A 17,615-nucleotide genomic window follows, 5' to 3' on the forward strand; every position below is an offset into this window, starting at 1 on the left:
TATGAGTAAATGTAATTCTTGGCCCAGAGGAAAAAAAAAAAAAAAACAACAATTATTTTTTTTTTAATGTGTTGAGGCTGCTGAGGTATAATTGCAAATTTTTATCAAAGGGAGTCTACAGAAGTGCTGTGGAAAGGCAGAATTTGGCCTATATTATCTACATGAATGGACTATACTGCCTATGTGAATATTGTTAGCCTGAATGATAATACAACCATAGCAATTCTACTCTCATCTGGTATTCATATTAGCAGATTAGGAATTTATGTAGCTGAAACTGCAGGAAAGAATGAAAAAGTAAATAAGATCAGTACACTTAAATACTATAAAAGACTAAAAGTATAACGAGGATAGTCTTATACTTAAATGACTCTTTATAATTAAAAAAAAAATGTTAACCATCTATCCCATTTCCTCCACAAGACAACCATGTGCAATGCTGTGTCTAGGAAACATTCTCATCCATCATCTGTCTTTTACAGTTTTCTGTTCCATCTCTAAAGCATAAATGGAGAATCACCTCCATTGATAAAAAGAGGGAATAGAGCCAGGACTTGACTCTTGTTTTTTTCCACCAGGCTTCATGTTTTCCAAGAGCAACCTCTGGAATTTACACATAGAGGTAAACACTGTGTATGCCTTAAATTACATTTCTTTACCTGGAAACTTCTTCATACCTTTTTCTCCCCAAATTAAAGGACGAGACCATGGGGAAGAAGCATCTGCTTGGCCAGTTATGAAAACAAACTAGTTTCAAGAAACTTTCCCTTCCCTTTATTTCATCTTCTGTGTTATCATCATTTCCATCTTCTTCTCAAGTTCCTCTAATTGACTTAATGGAATTATTCCTTTGTTCTAATTCCCTTATAATATTTATGTATGAATTTACTTATTTTTATTCGTTAGGTCCCCCAAAAGGTCAGATGACAAACTCCTTACCTTTGACTGTTGCATTATACATATTTCTATTTCTGGTTCTTTAGGATTTTGGGACGAACCAAAATGAGCATCAAGGATTTAAACTGTATGAACAATGGCACTTAGTAAAACCTTTGCCATGTTTTCATGTGAATATACCTACTAGCATGATTTATATAAAAATTTACTTAATTCTGATGGTTCTTTCTAAATTTCACCATCCTCTCCTCCACAAACTCACACCAAACTATTTAGTTTGCTTTCTTGGATACCCACTGCCTCAGAGGTAACTGACTTGCTTCTATTCTTTTCCTGTCATCAATTTAAAATACTTCTATTCTATAGATGAAGTTAAAAGAAATTAAGAAACTTTCCTGAGGTCATAGAGCTAGTAAGATTGAGCCAGGAATTAAGTCAGTTGCCGGATGTGAAAGACCTTCCTCTTGACCACCCTGCATTTCTGCCTTTAGGAAACAGCCTCACTCCTCACCATCTGCTTTCTTTTTTTCTTCATTCCATCTATAAACCACAAATGGGAAAAAGGCAATGAAGCATAAAGCAGTGAAAGGAAAAGGGATTTATGAATATTTTCTTCAACATTATAGCAATTGGTACGTGTGTAATAGAGTGAGGCGATTCGCATGCTTGTCCCTAGTGTTCTCCGCCAGTGATTCTGATTTTGCACATCCACAGATCAGGCCCCATGATCAAGGTCTTTTCTCTCACATTCATGTATCCATTATCTAGGAACCATCCCAAGTTTCATTCCGCTGAAATGCTAATCTGCTCACACCCAGGTTTTACAGGTAACTAACCTGGCTTCACTCGCTGCCGCCCCTGAGAGCCGAAGATGCTGAGAGAGTTGCCCCTTTAGCAGCTGCATCGTCTCCGTAACTACTGTGCTTCATCCTTTGCATCCCCCGCTGCCCCTTACCACTCCCCACCCCGTTTCCAGCAGGGATGGAGGAGTAAATTACATTATATTCCTCTGCTCCATAAACTATGTCAATTTCTGTGGAAAAAATATTAAATATGGTAATTTACTCTTTTTCTTAATCCATTACGTTCTCTAACCTCAGTCACACCGACCCTGGAAAGAAAGCAACTGCAAAGGCATCTGGGTAATGTCATTATGATAATTTGCTGGCACGAATCTGTAGAAATCACAAAGTAGCTATTCGAGTGGGGAATCTCTGGAAAAAAGCATGGTACCCCTCCCCCTCAGTCCTCTCTGCACCTGCAGTCCACTTCAGCGGAGCTCTGTCTTTGTTGTTTGGAGACTGTGACCCAACACGTGCACCTCTCTCACCTGAAGAAGTAATTGGCAGGGTCGGACTTGATCTTCTGAACTAGGGCCAGAACACAGAAGAAAGAGAACTCTAGTAGGGAATCGGGTGCCTCCCTGGGAGGGATGCTCACCGGATGGTCTGAGAACAATTATTGGGAGCATATTTCACAAAATGGGCAAAGAGGTAGCATTTCTTTAACCCACAGTAGGGGTGGTCTGTAGAGCAGGGGAAGTTTAATATAATGATAATACAACACAAAGCTGAGTAATGAGGTTGCCGTTTTGTTTCTCTGACCCGCCCTGTTGTTAAGCTTTCCTGTGTGTGCTTTTGTTAACATGTCAGGGATTTGTTCACCTGCCCTCAAGTGGCATCAGCGCTCAGCCCAGGATCCCCTAGGAGCCACCAGGAGCCACAGCATCACAGAGTAGAAAGAGACACCAGAAGGCATTAAGTCTTTCTCTGCAGGATCTGTCTGACTCTCTGCATGTTCCAAAATGAAAGAAGGCAGGGCTGGCCACGTGGAACAGCTACCCATCTCTCTGGTGCTAGAGTTGACCTTGCTGCTTACGAGAGGAAGGGCTGCCATGAAACACTGACACCTAAATATTCTCTTTGAACTCTTAAACATATTTGCACTTACTGCACTGTCTACATGGGTCTGGAAGAAAGTATTTTGTATCATTTCAAATCTATAGTAATGCTTAGACAGAATCACATTTATTTTAGAAATGATGATTTCATATATTCTCATTGGAATTAGGTATAAATAAATAAGCCTCATCTGTCTCCAATTCAGACATACTGCTCAGCTTGAAATTTGTCTAATAATTTGAGCAAAAATAAAAAGTAAACCATCACAGTGATGTTTTATTTTGACATAGCCTCTCAATTTTTCTGCAGATATGAATGTGTCAAATCCATCTATGTTCTCCCACACACATTTTGGCACAATCTCTGCATTATGACAGCAGACTTGCATTATCTAAATGTTGCTTAACCCTATAGCCCCTAAAGTACATTATACAACATGGAAGGACAGAAGAGGTTGTGCATACTGTTGGTATTGTTAATTCACGTGTGACCATACTGGGCTGAGAGACGTAGGAGGCAAATGTGATAGAGGGTTAAGTCTCCCAACACCTGTGTCTATCTTTTTGTTACAGTGCTGGTCACTGTAGGAACTTTATTGCATGGTGGGGTTTTTGGTGGTGGTTGTTATTCATTTGTTTAACATTTCTGAATCTAGAAAATGAGCCAGTTTGCTGTGGGTAACTATATCACTCAGCATCAAATAGATTTCACATGAAGAGTAGGAAAGGGGATTATGAGTGTGTTAGGAGTGGAAACTAATAGAAAGCTAGATTTATGTGAAGCTTTGTTGAAAAGAATGCCAGCATAAAACCAGAGGATGGTACCGTTGTTAGCTGGTAAATACAATGCAGCACAGTGAAGGTAAAACCCACCTCTGGGGCAGCCCAAGAACGATCTGAGCTGAGGGAGGACTCCCAGGCTGAGCTGCACTGTCCACTCCCTTCTGGGTCCCAGCATCGCTGCTCCAATCCAGAGCCTCTTCCTCTCCCTCAGGGACAGACTTCTGCATCCTCCGTCCTCCCCAACTGCATCCGGGGCACCTGTCTTGGCCAGTCTCCAGAGTCTTCACACCTCCCCCCCACGACACCAATCTAATAAGGCCAGTCCTCAGTCAGAAACACTATGTGGTACTCAACGCCTTCACGATAAATGGAAACTCTTTCACATGGGGTTCAAAGCCTTTCACAATCAGGCCACACACCTCCTGCCATTCTTTCTGGAGCACCCCCATCTATGCAGTTCTCACTCGAGCCACAGAAGACCACTTCAGGGCTTCATCAACTTTCCCACACCCATGTCTCTGGCCATAGAGTTCCTTCTTCCCGTATTGCTGTGATCTCTTTGCCAGGCCTGTTGAAACCCATCCATTCTGCCAGCTTCTGTTCAAATGTTCTTCATTCTCTGAAGTTGTCCCTGATGCCTCTCTCCTGACCTTATTCCCATCACAGGCATTTGTGTCTCCCCTGTCCCTATGCCCATAGCATCTCCTTTTTATTGACCTCCATTTATTTATTGATGCCTTGCCATCCCCTTAGCGCATAGGAGCCTGTCTTCCTCCACTAGGTGGCCAGGTCCTTAAGGGCAGAGAAGGCAACTGAATGATTCTGGATGTTCTGATTCCCAGAATAGTGCCTTGCACCTAGCAGGTGCTGAGTTAATATTTGCAGACTCAAAGACTTCATTAAACTCCATTCAAAGAAACAAAGTGACTCCATTCTACCTATTCAGCAGTGCTCCACGGAAAACAGTATGGATCACTTTAACCAATATATTATGCTACATCTGTTTGGCACATTATAATTCCCTGAGTGCAATGGCAGAACACAAGAAAGAAAGGAACACCCTGAAATGTCAGTGTCCCAAAGGCAGAGCTTTGACGGTGCTGGAAGCCGCTTGGGGATGTCTTCCGTTGTCTTTCAACAGGAACAGTTACCGTAGGCTTCGGTAAGGAAGAGAAAGGCAAAACATCTCTAATTTTCCCATGCCTAAAGCTCCTCTTGCTTGGCAGAAGCTCTCGATGTGTGGGAAGGCCTTTGGGACAACTCTCTCCACGGCTGCCAGGTAGCTCCTTTTGCTAAGTCTGATGCAGCTTCCTGTCAGACTCCCTCCATCCCCTCTGCCTGCCAGGTTACAGAAGGATGGATTGACATTACGTGTAAAAATAGCAGAGGTTAGATGTGAGACCCAGGTGCTTTAGTATGTGAGCACTTTCAGTCCAGTCCCTCTGAGGGGAAAACCAATACAGATATTGACAAGGGAAATTGATGTTATATCTTTGTAAGACATTCCTAAAGCATCTCTAAAAACAATTTCCACAGAAGCATTTGCCTTTTCCTTTTCTATCTTGAGTACCCTCTTCTGACCATCCAGCCTCGGAGCTAAATGCAATCACAACACTGGATCCAGAAGAGTAAACAAGGGAGGTAGAGAGGAGATAAAAATCTTGCTCTTCTGCACACAGCGTTTTGAGTTAAGCGTTCAGCCGAAGTGCTTAGGCAATGTGCATCCGCTTCCAGGAGGCTAGGGGGAGCCCAAACACAGTTGAACACTCCCTGGTAAACTGAACTCATTTAAATTTTCTGTCCCACAGCTTGAGAGCATCTTTTGAAAGTATCCCCCTTCATTGGTCCAGGGAAGAGTCTAGGCATCTCTGATTGGAAGATGGAAAAGTAAACGCAGCAGAATCCCCCAGATACATTCTAGGGTTGCTTTTTTTAAATGGTGTTTGCACCAGACTGTCGGATAATACTCGGTTTCCAGCAGTTATACAAAGCCATGGCAGGAGTAACCAGGAAGATCATTTCATAGCTGGACTGGAAAATTCCATATGGAGGTAGTTTGCAATTGGCTCGTATTCTCCACCTAACCCACTTGTTCTTTTTTTTTAATATATAAATTTATTTATCTTTGGCTGTGTTTGGTCTTTGCTGTTGCGCGCGGGCTTTCTCTAGTTGCAGCGAGTGGGGGCTACTCTGTTGCAGTGTGCGGGCTTCTCATTGCAGTGGCTTCTCTTGAGGAGCATGGGCTCTAGGCATGCAGGCTTCACTAGTTGTGGCACATGGGCTCAGTAGTTGTGGCTCACGGGCTCTAGAGCGCAGGCTCGGTAGTTGTGTGCACGGGCTTCATCGCTCCACAGCATGTGGGATCTTCCCGGACCAGGGCTCTAACCCATGTCCCCAGCCTTGGCAGGCAGATTCTTAACCCCTGCACCACCAGGGAAGTCCCTAACCCACTTGTTCTATTTTTAATTTGATGTCTTCTGTAATAGCACTTTTTTAACTCTTTTCAATTTGTGATTGGGCTTCATACTTCATTTATATATTCTTTTGGCTTTCAAATGCAATATATAGATAAGAGTGAGTTTGTAACACATGAATCAATAACAATATCTCTAAGACAAGTAGCCTAGAGTCAGTTCCTAATTTACCAACAGGTAGTTCGCGTATTAGTTGTTTGAAAGTCTACTCCCAGCCTTTAGAAATAGGAAATTTCCTGATGTCACTTAAAAATTGCCCTAATATACAATAAACTTGATCCTAACTTGAGAAGCAAAACAATATAGTAGAGTTACTTTATTAACGGTGTGAATTTTTTAGCAAGCTATTCAACGTGACTGATCATCCCTCCTTAAAGTGAGGAAACTCTGGGTTATTCTGAGGCTTCAATGAGAAAGTGGTTGTAAAGTGCTTACCACTTTGCTTGGCACACATAAATGCCTGATATTCTTAGCTACCCAGAACCCGACATAATGCTTGGAGCAAAATAAGTACTAAAAAAATCTTTAAAAAAAGAATGAATGAATACATGAAGGGAATTCCACATACAACAATATCTTCATGGGAAATATACAGGATCACATTTTCCTGACTACCTTCTCCCATCCCCTGTTCTTTTGCTAAATTGGGTCGAAGGTTCCTCTCCTTTACTATTCCTCGAATAGTAACGAGGATTCCTCCAACTCTACTCCATTTAGGCAGCTCCAAGACCCAGTAAGTATAAGGCTTTGGGTAGAAATGAGAGGGGTGAGTATCATTTGAAGGGGGGCTGTCAGTGGTTCTGGTCCAGAGTAGAAGAAGGAGTATAAATACTAGTTTTGAGTCCCTCAAGCTATAAAGGAAGGAAAAAGGCTCAGATTAGGGACACAGGGAGAGCAGCCTTGAAAAGGAGAACACAACAGCATGAAGGAATTCAGGGGGGAGAAAATCGTGTGTATTATAATTAAAAAGGCAGGAGTTCTGGGAATGCAGGGAGAGGACTGATGACATGGGCGAGGGGAGAAGGAATATGCTTAGATGGGGTCTGTAAAAGGATGGGGGCAGAGGCAGCAGCAGGATGAGGTGTGTCAATGTAGCAAGCAAAGGGGAAGACAAAGGGGAAGAGGAAGAACATCTCTTTGTGGTCAGTCCTAGGAACTGTTCAGTCTCACAAGCAGGATGAACAGTAAGGCAGGAACCACACTTGGGCAGGTGGTTCAGAGGGGCTGATTATATTACTAACTCCCAAAAGGTCTTCAGCCTCTGGTGGCGGGGAGAAGTCAGTGACTTCTGTTCAGGCCAGAGAAGTTAAAAAGACACCAGGTCAGGGACAAAGCTGCAGGACAGGCTATATCATAGGCAATTACAGAACAAAGGAAGGCAGATTCCCAGTTGGAGGATGGTACCGTCAACAAAGTTCAGTGAGACAGGCTACTTAGCCACCCAACTGGAGGAAAATCCCCTCTGAGACTGTAACAGCTTTGGCCCATTCAACTTTGTCCCTCTTTGGGGTCTTGAAGATCAGGCCTGATGTTTCTGGCCTGGCTTCATATCATTGTTGCTGTACTCAGTGAAGTGTCCAAAGACAGGTCTACCTCACTTGAGTGGATCATATTTTCCCTCAATCTTGCGAGTAAGTCTTCCCTGCAGTCTTTTTCCTGATTTGTCATCTTCTAGAAATGCATATTCCCCTGGAGCAGAGACTAGACTTCGATAATGAAGCCAGGCCCGGTTTGGTGTCAGCTTCTGTGACAAGGCATGAAGGCTGGACCTACTTATTGTGGAAACAAAGGACCACCTCCCACCAAAAAATAGGGATATTTGCCCAGTGAAGATTTCCCTGTTAGTGAGAATTGCTAAGCATCTTAATCATAGGTCTAATAATTTAATAGAACATACAGAAAAATGCTACTAGCACTTCCGTACTCAAAATTACAAAAGATGATTGGACATGCTTTGCTTAACACAAAGAAAAACGTTTCTGGATCTAGTTCCCACGTATCTGCGAGTAAGTAAAGTCTCTTTCACTTTGATTCTGTGGCATTTCATGTCATCACAAAGGTAGGGTGTACACTGGTGCCTAGAACAGCACCTGCATGAAGGAGGTGATGGGTTTTCACACTTTATATATGATGCGTGACTCAATTTGCCATCTTAAAAAAAAACAGCAACAAACAAATTTTACGAACATTTTTTATTGTTATGATTTAAAAGAGCTAGTGAAAATTACTGAGACATGATTTCTCAGAGGGAGGTTACTAGCTCCAGAATTATATGCTCAAATAATGTGCCCCTTAGTATTCTGAAGATTTTTCCAAGACACAGAAATATTCAGTTCACTGAACACCTCACAATGTCTGAGGTTTTCTGTTTATAAACTGAAATTGCTAATTCAAACTCACAAAGTTGCTGAGAGAACTAATGAAATGCCAAGGAGAGGGAAAAGAAGCACTTAAATGGATATGTGTGTGAGTGTGCATATATATATATATATATATATGCATATATATATATATATATATATATATATAATTTTATATAAATTTAATATATATAGTTACCTTTTTTCCCCCGTAGTTTATCAGGGGTACAAAATGAGTTTGTATATAGAAATGGGACTAACTAACCCAGTTTTTAATTTGACATCTCATTGCTGTGTGACCTTGGTTAAGCTATTAACTTTTTCTGAACCTCAGTTTCCAAAAGCCCCTGATGTGAAAATTCATATGAAAATACTGTGCAAATAACAAAGCATTTTATAAATGTATGTTTTGCTGGAACCTAAAAGGATACAGGAGCATAAATACACAGAGTTTAAAGACATTAAGCCACAGGGAGATTTCTTTGTAGCATACAAATGCCTAATTTAGATTCCAAAGATTAGAACATAGAGGTATTCCAAGGAAAAAGTGTTAAGGCCTTATGCAGCAAATAAGAACATAGATTATATATGTTAGAAAAATGTTAAGTATTTCCTCTTTCCACCCAAAGCACAAACAAGGGCTTAAGGTCTTTTAAATTCAGAGAGAGAGTAAAAAAGAGTGGAAAGAAAAGGCTACCAGTAATGCATGTTATGAAGTATATTCTTATAGCAATACATTTTCTAGATACAAAACTGGAGCAGGCGCCATGGGTGAAGATCGATATGGACCGGAGATACCAGTGTTCAGTTAGAATTTTCTTCTTTTAGTAGAGACCTTGGACTCAGACTGCCACGGACCCACAGTAAACAGCACCCGGCTACCATCTCTCCTCTCCACTCCTTCCCTCTTACATCTCCCTTCCTTTTGGCTCTAGCGTTTTCCACTACCTTTGTAAAGGATAAAAACTTATGACTGGTATACTCACATCAAGAGGCCCTCTGATTTCTGGGGTGATATACCCATTTGACTTGTGTGCAGTCTCTTCAGCACTCCTAATAATCCTAAGGGACTCAAAGAAGTTAAGAGCTTTCTTTAAGGTGACACAGCTGGTGAGAAAACCGGGGTCGACCTTCCGACCTGGTTGGCTTCAGTGCCTGTATACTCTTTCCCAAAGAGTTGAGGAGGAGAGTTCTAGGGGTGCAGAGTTCGATGTGGGGCAGGAAGGCATGAAGGGGACGGCCAAGGAAGTGTTAAGATGCCGACACTCCCTTCCCCGCATTGTTTTTTGTGAATACCAGCTCAGGCAATAGAAGGAAAACGGCAGCCTTGCCAAAGAACTCAGTAGGCTGACAGACGATACTATAGAGAAAATGACAAGGGCTACTCTGTGGAAGAAGGAGTCAATATCAAAGGTTCACCTCTGACTAGACCAAGTCTGATCTGCAGCTGGAACCAGCGTGGAAGGAATGAGCTTCCCTGCCCTCCCCGCCCCGCCCCGACAGCCTCAGCAGGCACACCATTTGCCCACGTGGTGACCCTGACCTCATGGCTAGGTTCATATTCAATATCAGTTTGCTGCGCTCAGGAAACCTTTTTACCCTTCTAACATTCTCTGGAATGTTCTTTCTACATTTATATAACAAACCATTACTCATGTCCTGGTCACTTTTAGAGGATGCTATTGTAGTCACCTCCTTCCCTTTTTACCATACATGCCCTGCCTGCGTGACATCTTTCTTTCTCCCTTCCTGCCTTCCTGCCTCCTTCCCTCTCTCCCTTCCTTCTTGTCTTCCTTTCTCAAATGTTAATTGAGCCTCTTCTGTGGGCACTGTGGTAGACATTGGTTCTGCTGGACCTATATAGTTCCCAAGGGCCTTGCATTTCTACTGTTCTATAGTTTTCCTTCTATACATGATTTTTAAATGAATCCTTTTGGCCAAATGCTAGAATCAGGATTTTTCTCCTCATTGTCTTTGGAAGGGATCATGCAACTACTGTTTCTAATACAGCTCTTCCAAAAAGTCAAACAAGAATGTGTATGCAAGAAAAGTATTTTGGGGGTGTTCTTAACATGAACATAGATCACTAAAGAATGTATAGATGGACTTCATTCATTCTATCACTTCCTTGAAACTATAAGTAAAATTTTGTTTACACAGGTGTAGATGATTGTTTTCTGAAAATAGTTTTCATCAGATTTTCAAAGGGGTCTAAAACCTAAAACTAGACGAGAATAACTGAGTTATCTGAAGGCAATGGTGATAACATTTCTAAAATGTGTTCTCTGTATAGGTGTTAACATTAGGCTGCTTCTTGTACATCATTTGATTTCATGATGATCACAATCGTGATGGACCCAAATAAAGACTATTATAACTGAGGATGACTTGATGGTACATTTTAAAGTTTGGCTCGTCTCAACACGATATGAAAAGAATTGGGATTATTTACAAGAAGGGGCCCATGTAAGATCTAATTTACAATGTATGCTCCACTTCAAATTAATACGTTATAAACTATGTTCAATATATAAAGTATTGTGATGCATTCACACAGCAATAAAACACATCTTTATGGGAATGCTTGGTGAAAAAATGGGTTTCAAAAGAACAAAAATTAGCAATATTTTTAGTCAGCTTTGCTTAATGCAGTCCTATGTACATGACGTATAGAGGCTGGACTCTTGCACAATGGTATCTGATTTACAGTTGATCATACTATACAGAGTAATAGTTCAGTGATACCTTTAGTTTAATGTGCCCAAATAATCCTTCTTTCTATATTTATACACAAGAGATTTACAGGCTATTCTTGCCTTGTCTATACAGCGGGGTATAAAAAGCTTCCAGGATTGATATTCTGAAAGAATTAGCTGGCCACATCCTAGAAGGAAACTCTAGAGGTGAGATACACTTGAGCATGCCCAGCTCCTCACTCTCTTACCATAGTGACATCAGACCCACTCATGTCAGCAAGAAAAATGATTAAGAGTTCTACGTCTTGAAGCTCCATAAATAAAAATTAAACCCCTCATCAAATCATTCTCACACTTGAAGTTTCAGGTGACAATACTAGGTTAATTATCCTAGAAACTAGATTAGGATGCAAAATAGGCAATGGAAATACCAGCCTCATTCCACTGGTGGCGTATGGAGGAAAAAAACTGTGAGCAGCTTACAGAAAAAAACACACAAAAACATCATATCAGTCAATCCATTCATTAATTCAATCAACAAAAATGGATGCCCACTCCAAGATGTGTATCCAAGTGAAAAGAAAACCTATGTTCACACAAAAAACTTTACCCTAATGTTTATAGCAGCTTTATCTGTAGCCCCCCCAAAAAGGAAATAACCCCAAATGTCCTTCTACTTGGGCATGGATAAGCAAACTGTAATACCGCTATACCATGGAATACTAAGTAATAAAAATGAACAGGGTATTGATACATGTTACAACATGGATGGATCTCAGCTGCATTGTGTGAATTAGAAGAAGCCAGACCCAAAGGCCAAATATGTATAATTCCACTGATGTGACATTCTGGCAACGGAAAACGATAAGGACAGAAAACAGATTAGTCATTACCAGAGGTAATGTAGGGAAGCCTTAACTACGAAGGATTAGTACAAAAATGTGAGTGTGTGTGTGCATATATGTGTGTGTTTGTGAGGGGGAAGGGGGCAATGGAACCATTCCGTGTCTTGATTGTAGTGGTGTTATACAACCCTGCATCTGTCCAAACACACGGAACTGTACACCAAAAGGAGTGGATCTCACTGTATACATATTGAAAAATAAATGTGAGAAAAAGGATGGTAATAAGATAGCCCAAGTTCAAAGCAACTTGATTCAATTTTTTTTCTTGGACTCTATGAGTATTTCAGAGATGGAAAGGCAAACAACACATTACCAAAAACAAAATTCTTTTCCTTGACCTTAAACATCACAAACTAATGAGCAAAACAAGCTTGTTGGGAGAAACAGAAAAAGCTTTAGTAGCTATAGGAGGGGTATGCACAATCTAAAGGATGAGGAAAATCTATTATTACTGGAATAGATTTTCCCTTCCTGGTCACTTTTGTCAGAAATGTGTCGTCAAAGCCGTGACTTTTGCTACTAAAACAAGTGCAGCTCCCCAGAAGTAAAAGAGCCTTCTGGGGGTTGCCCCAGCAGCCCCTGGTAGCTTTCCATTCTGATATACAGTGTGAGGCTGGTAGGCACCATGCCCGCTCCCCTCCCTTCTGCCCCATCACTTCAACTGCTGTTATTCAGCAGAACATAGCCTGCCATTCTCCCCTTTTCCTACAGCTGTACTGATTCCACTATTGGAAAGACATTCTCCTCCAAAGAGCTCATGGTTTTTGGGGTATCAGTGGGCTATCTGCTGAAATAAACAGCTTCTGGGGACCACAGAAGGGGCAAGATTTATTTCTTCATCTGTGGTGGATATATAGAGTTGATAGTTTAAAAAATAGCTAGACTGCACTTCTTGTGGGCTTTTTATTTTATTTTATTTTTCCTTTTCCGTTTTCTCCATCCCCTGGGAGCCAACTGAGCAGCTCCCTCCCTGCCTTATCTCACAGACTACAGTAATGAGCTCCAGGGGGACCTCAATACTGCCTTTGAAGTAACACGATTCTCCGAATACACTTTGAAATTTCTCTCATACATTGTTTGTTTCTTGTTCGCTCTGACTGTCTCCTTGTAGGGAGGTCTGACAGCTGTTGGGGGGAGGGGTGGTCCAGCATGACAGTTCTGGAATGTGTAAATTGAACCACAACAACAACAAAAACACAAACAAAATAAGAAAGAAAGAAGAAGGAGAAAACAAAACAAAACAAAAAACCTTCCAACCCACTGCCATTGCAGAAACGGAAGGCTGTGGGCTCTAGGAGCTGAAGCATCCTGCTGGCTGCGAGCAGAGGAAGACAGCCAAGGATAGACACAGCTGGGAGGTCTGAAAACTGTCACAGAGGAAATGGTCTGCTGGAGACAGGTTCTTGTGGGGAGAGCTAAGATACAGTCCAGGGGAGAGGCAGAGGGACTCTGCCTTCCTCTCTTTGGGATTTCAGTGCACAAAGATCCTGCATCTGAAATAGTTTAGCATCCTACGTACCGAGCAGGGGGGATACACAGCACAACCATTTTAATCTTTATACCTTGCACACTGGAAAGACCTAGAACAGGTTTTGGAGATTCGGGGATGGGAGAGTTAGCATTTAGGAGACACGAAGGGAATAGGATATAAAGTGTGGGGAGAGGGGGGCTTCCCTGGTGGCGCAGTGGTTGAGAGTCCGCCTGCCGATGCAGAGGACACGGGTTCGTGCTCCGGTCCGGGAAGATCCCACATGCCGCGGAGCGGCTGGGCCCGTGAGCCATGGCCACTGGGCCTGCGCGTCCGGAGCCTGTGCTCCGCAACGGGAGAGGCCACAACAGTGAGAGGCCCGCGTACCGCACAACAACAACAAAAAAAGTGTGGGGAGAAAGCTGGTCTAGACCCTTGTTTTAGCCATGCACTTACACTCTGGATGAAAGAATTAAATTTCATTCTACAGAGATTTTACCAGCCACTATTTCCAACTAACCAGATTGCAACTTGAAAATGTACAGTAGTGGGAATAGAGAGAAAACCAGATTGCACTAGTCCTTGGAACAGGAGGAGGGTAATCCTCTGCCCAGAAATTCAGGACAGAATGGAAAACCAGACTGACAAAGTCACTCAATATTACTGGGATTTATGTTTATGAAAATTCTTGAGAAGACCATTCGATGTGGAAATACGAGCTGGAGGAAAAGCACACCCAGGGAAACTTGTTTTGCTCCAGCAGAATAGCAAAAGGCGGGCCGAGTGAAACTTGCCCAGTTGTGAGGACACTAGAAGCTTCCAGTGTGATCTCACTTCTGCTTCTCTGGGGTCCTTCTCAACATGTGCCTGTGGTTTTGTAATCACAATTCAAACTCATATACGAACATGGGTCTATAATCTCCTTGACTCCCTTGTCTTACACACTTACTGAAATTTTAGTCCTGTTTTTCTGACTCCTATGGCTTCTTTGTCCTGTACTCCTGGCCTAGTCAGTCTCCGAGTCATGTTTATTCTTTGTGAGATTATTTTATCTCAGTCCTCACCTTTTTTGCTATCACTCCAAGCACCTATCATCACCTAGCTAAACTCTGAAACCACCCCTTAAATGATCTCCTTGGCTCTCTCCTCTCCTATCTCCCTCCTTAAACTTCAGCTCAGTTTTCTTCCATCACTGCTTTAGTGTCTAATCACAGGTCAAAAACCCTTAAAATTCCTTATTTTTATGAATAAAGACAGCATTCCTCAATTCAAAATTAAAGGCAGATAGCAATTACCAGCTCCCAGGCTAAGCTGTACAGAAACAATTAGGACTACCTCATTCCCACTTCTAGGCCTTCTCAAACCAACAACCCCACCCTTTCCTTCCCTTGTTGTATGTGGTGCTCATAGCACTGGACACATGTAACCCCTTTCTTTCCTTTTATGGGTAAGCATTTAGCGGGCCTAATATGTACAAGGTTTGTAGTTTCCTTCACTCTAAGTAAAGTTTAGAAAGTTTAATTTAAAAAGCCAACCTTGGAGATGTCACAGAAATGAGAAGGCTTATGAATGAAAGAAATCCCAGAGAGAGAAAGTCAGGGATCTCCTGTGCGTGAAAGTGTTCCTTGGACTGTGATGGACTGGCACACTGAGGGAGCAATTTCATTTGTGCCCTTTGCCTTCCCTTTTTCTCCCCCTCCCCCTTTTGAAGTGCTGATCTTTGCCTGCCTGTGTTTTATTGGTCCAGGGATCACGCGTTAGAGCTGAGAATTGCTAAAGCCTCATTAGGGTAAAAAACAGACAACAAAAAGAGATTCTTTTTCAGCTTACATGGTATACTCACAAGAGTAAAATTTGCCCTAATCCAGGGATAAAGGCTCCATCATTTCCAATGATTCAACATCCAACTATGTTCTCTAACCATATTGCAATAAAATTAGAAAAGTAATAATGAAAAAGAGCCAAAGATATTTCCTATGTCTTGAAACTAAAATGCTTGCTATTAAATTACTCTTGGGCTAATGCAGAAATCATCAGGGAAATTATGAAATACTTACAACTGAATGACAGTGATATCACCACATATGAAAGCTGTCAGGGCACAACTAAAGCAGAACCTGAGGAAAATGTATAGTTTTTAAAAACATTTATCAAAAAAGAAGAAAAAATTAAAAGATTGAAATAAAATGAGCCATGATTCTGTTTGATTCATTGGAAAAAAGAGGAACAGACCAAACTGAAATTAGGAGATAATTATTGAAGAAAAAGGCAGAAATCAAGAAATATAGAACAAAAATGCAATAATAAATATTGCTCAAATCTAAATCTAGCTCTTTTAAGACTAGTTAGACAAACCTCTGATAATACTTGCTAAAGGAAAATGGAGATATTTTCAATCAAACAAAATACAGAATGCAAAGTTGGACACAGCCAAAAACAAAACAGCAATTAACAAAAATAAAGAAAATTATAGCCAACTCTTCACTAATACATATGAAAATAGATGAGACATTCACCTGAAAAAGTATACAAATTACTGTGGCAGATTGTATTCTTCATAAATGTCCATATGTACTTCCAGAATCTTGCCACTCTTTCATCAGAAATAAAGTCCATTTTCCCTCCCTTTGAGCCTCAGCAGGCATGTGACTGCTCTGACCCATAGAGTGTGGCTACCTGGATAGCTGTGTGATTTCCAATGCTATGTCTTCCTCCACTCTGGGAAAGCCAGCCACCAAGGTAAAAGCCTAAATTAGCTGACATGGGAAGACAACATGGAGAGGCCCACAGGGAAAGGAACCAAGGTCTTCACAGAAAGCTTGCATTGACAGTCAGATGTGTGAATATATGAGCCTCCAGGTGACTTCAGCCCCTAAACTTCAATTCTTCCAGCTGGGGGACAATATCACTCAGGAACAAGCCACCCCACTACATTCCTGTCTCAATTCCTGACCCGCACAATCTGTGAGGATAAAAAATTATTGTTTTTATCACTAAGTTTCAATGTAATTTGTTACACAGCCATAGTAATTAAAACAATTGCCAAACCTGGAACAAAAGTTAGAAAGTTGATCAATAACCATTCAAAAACTTGAGATGCCAATGAGAGGCACTTTGCTACTTCTAAGCAGAGTTTTACAGGAAGTTCAAAACTTTAAAGACAAAATAATTCCTGTCGTACACAAATTGTTCAAGAAAACAGAAAAAAAAAACTATGATTCTAAAGGTTCTAAAACTAGTAAGTACAGTACAAAACATTAATAATTTTATTTATGGGCATATATGAGAAAACACTAAATAAGAATTATCTAACCAAATCCAAGAGATTATTAAAAAATAAATTTACCAAGCAAAATGATTGTTTAATATCAGAAAATCTATCAACATAAGGTACCTATTCACTAATTTTCTCCTAAAGGAGAAAAAGAGTCACCTATTTTTGTAAGTGTAGAGAAATAAACTTTTGATAAAGTTATGTATATATGTATAATGAATATTAACAAAACCAAACAAACAAGTAAACAAACAAACAAAAATTCTCAGAATACTTGGAAGAGTAAGGCACTTCTGGAATTTTATAAGGATTATATACCAAATCTACAGTAAGCATCCTTCTAAAAGGCATTCCCTCACAGATATGGAAAAAAAACCAAAGATGTCCATTATCACTGTTGTTATTCAGTATGGTACTAGAGGTTCTGGCCAGTGCAAAAGCACATGAAAAAGAAATAAGAGCTTCAAGGATTGAAAGAATTATAGCAAAGCTCTAATTATCTGCAGATGCTATGACTATTTACATAGAAAAATCAACGGATTCTTCATATAAACTATTAGAACTCAAAATAAACATCTGAAATACTTATAAGTAAGAACAACTTGCACAAATCAGTATCATTCATCTATTTTGCATGAACCAATATATTCATCTATCTAATACCAGAAACAGCCAACTTGACGATATAATAGATATTAAGTGCCATTCATAATAACTAAAAAAGATAGAAAGTAGAAATTGCCTTGGTCAAAAATGCACAGTCTATTATACATAACACTGTAAAACAACTATACCCCAATTAAAAAGGAAAGAAAAGAAAACAACAAAATAGTGCACAAACTCTTTATAGAGAAAATT

Source organism: Aethalodelphis obliquidens, unplaced genomic scaffold (genome assembly GCF_003676395.1).
Source record: "Aethalodelphis obliquidens isolate GAN/ISIS:26980383/991018 unplaced genomic scaffold, ASM367639v1 scaffold1, whole genome shotgun sequence".
NCBI lineage: Eukaryota > Metazoa > Chordata > Mammalia > Artiodactyla > Delphinidae > Aethalodelphis > Aethalodelphis obliquidens.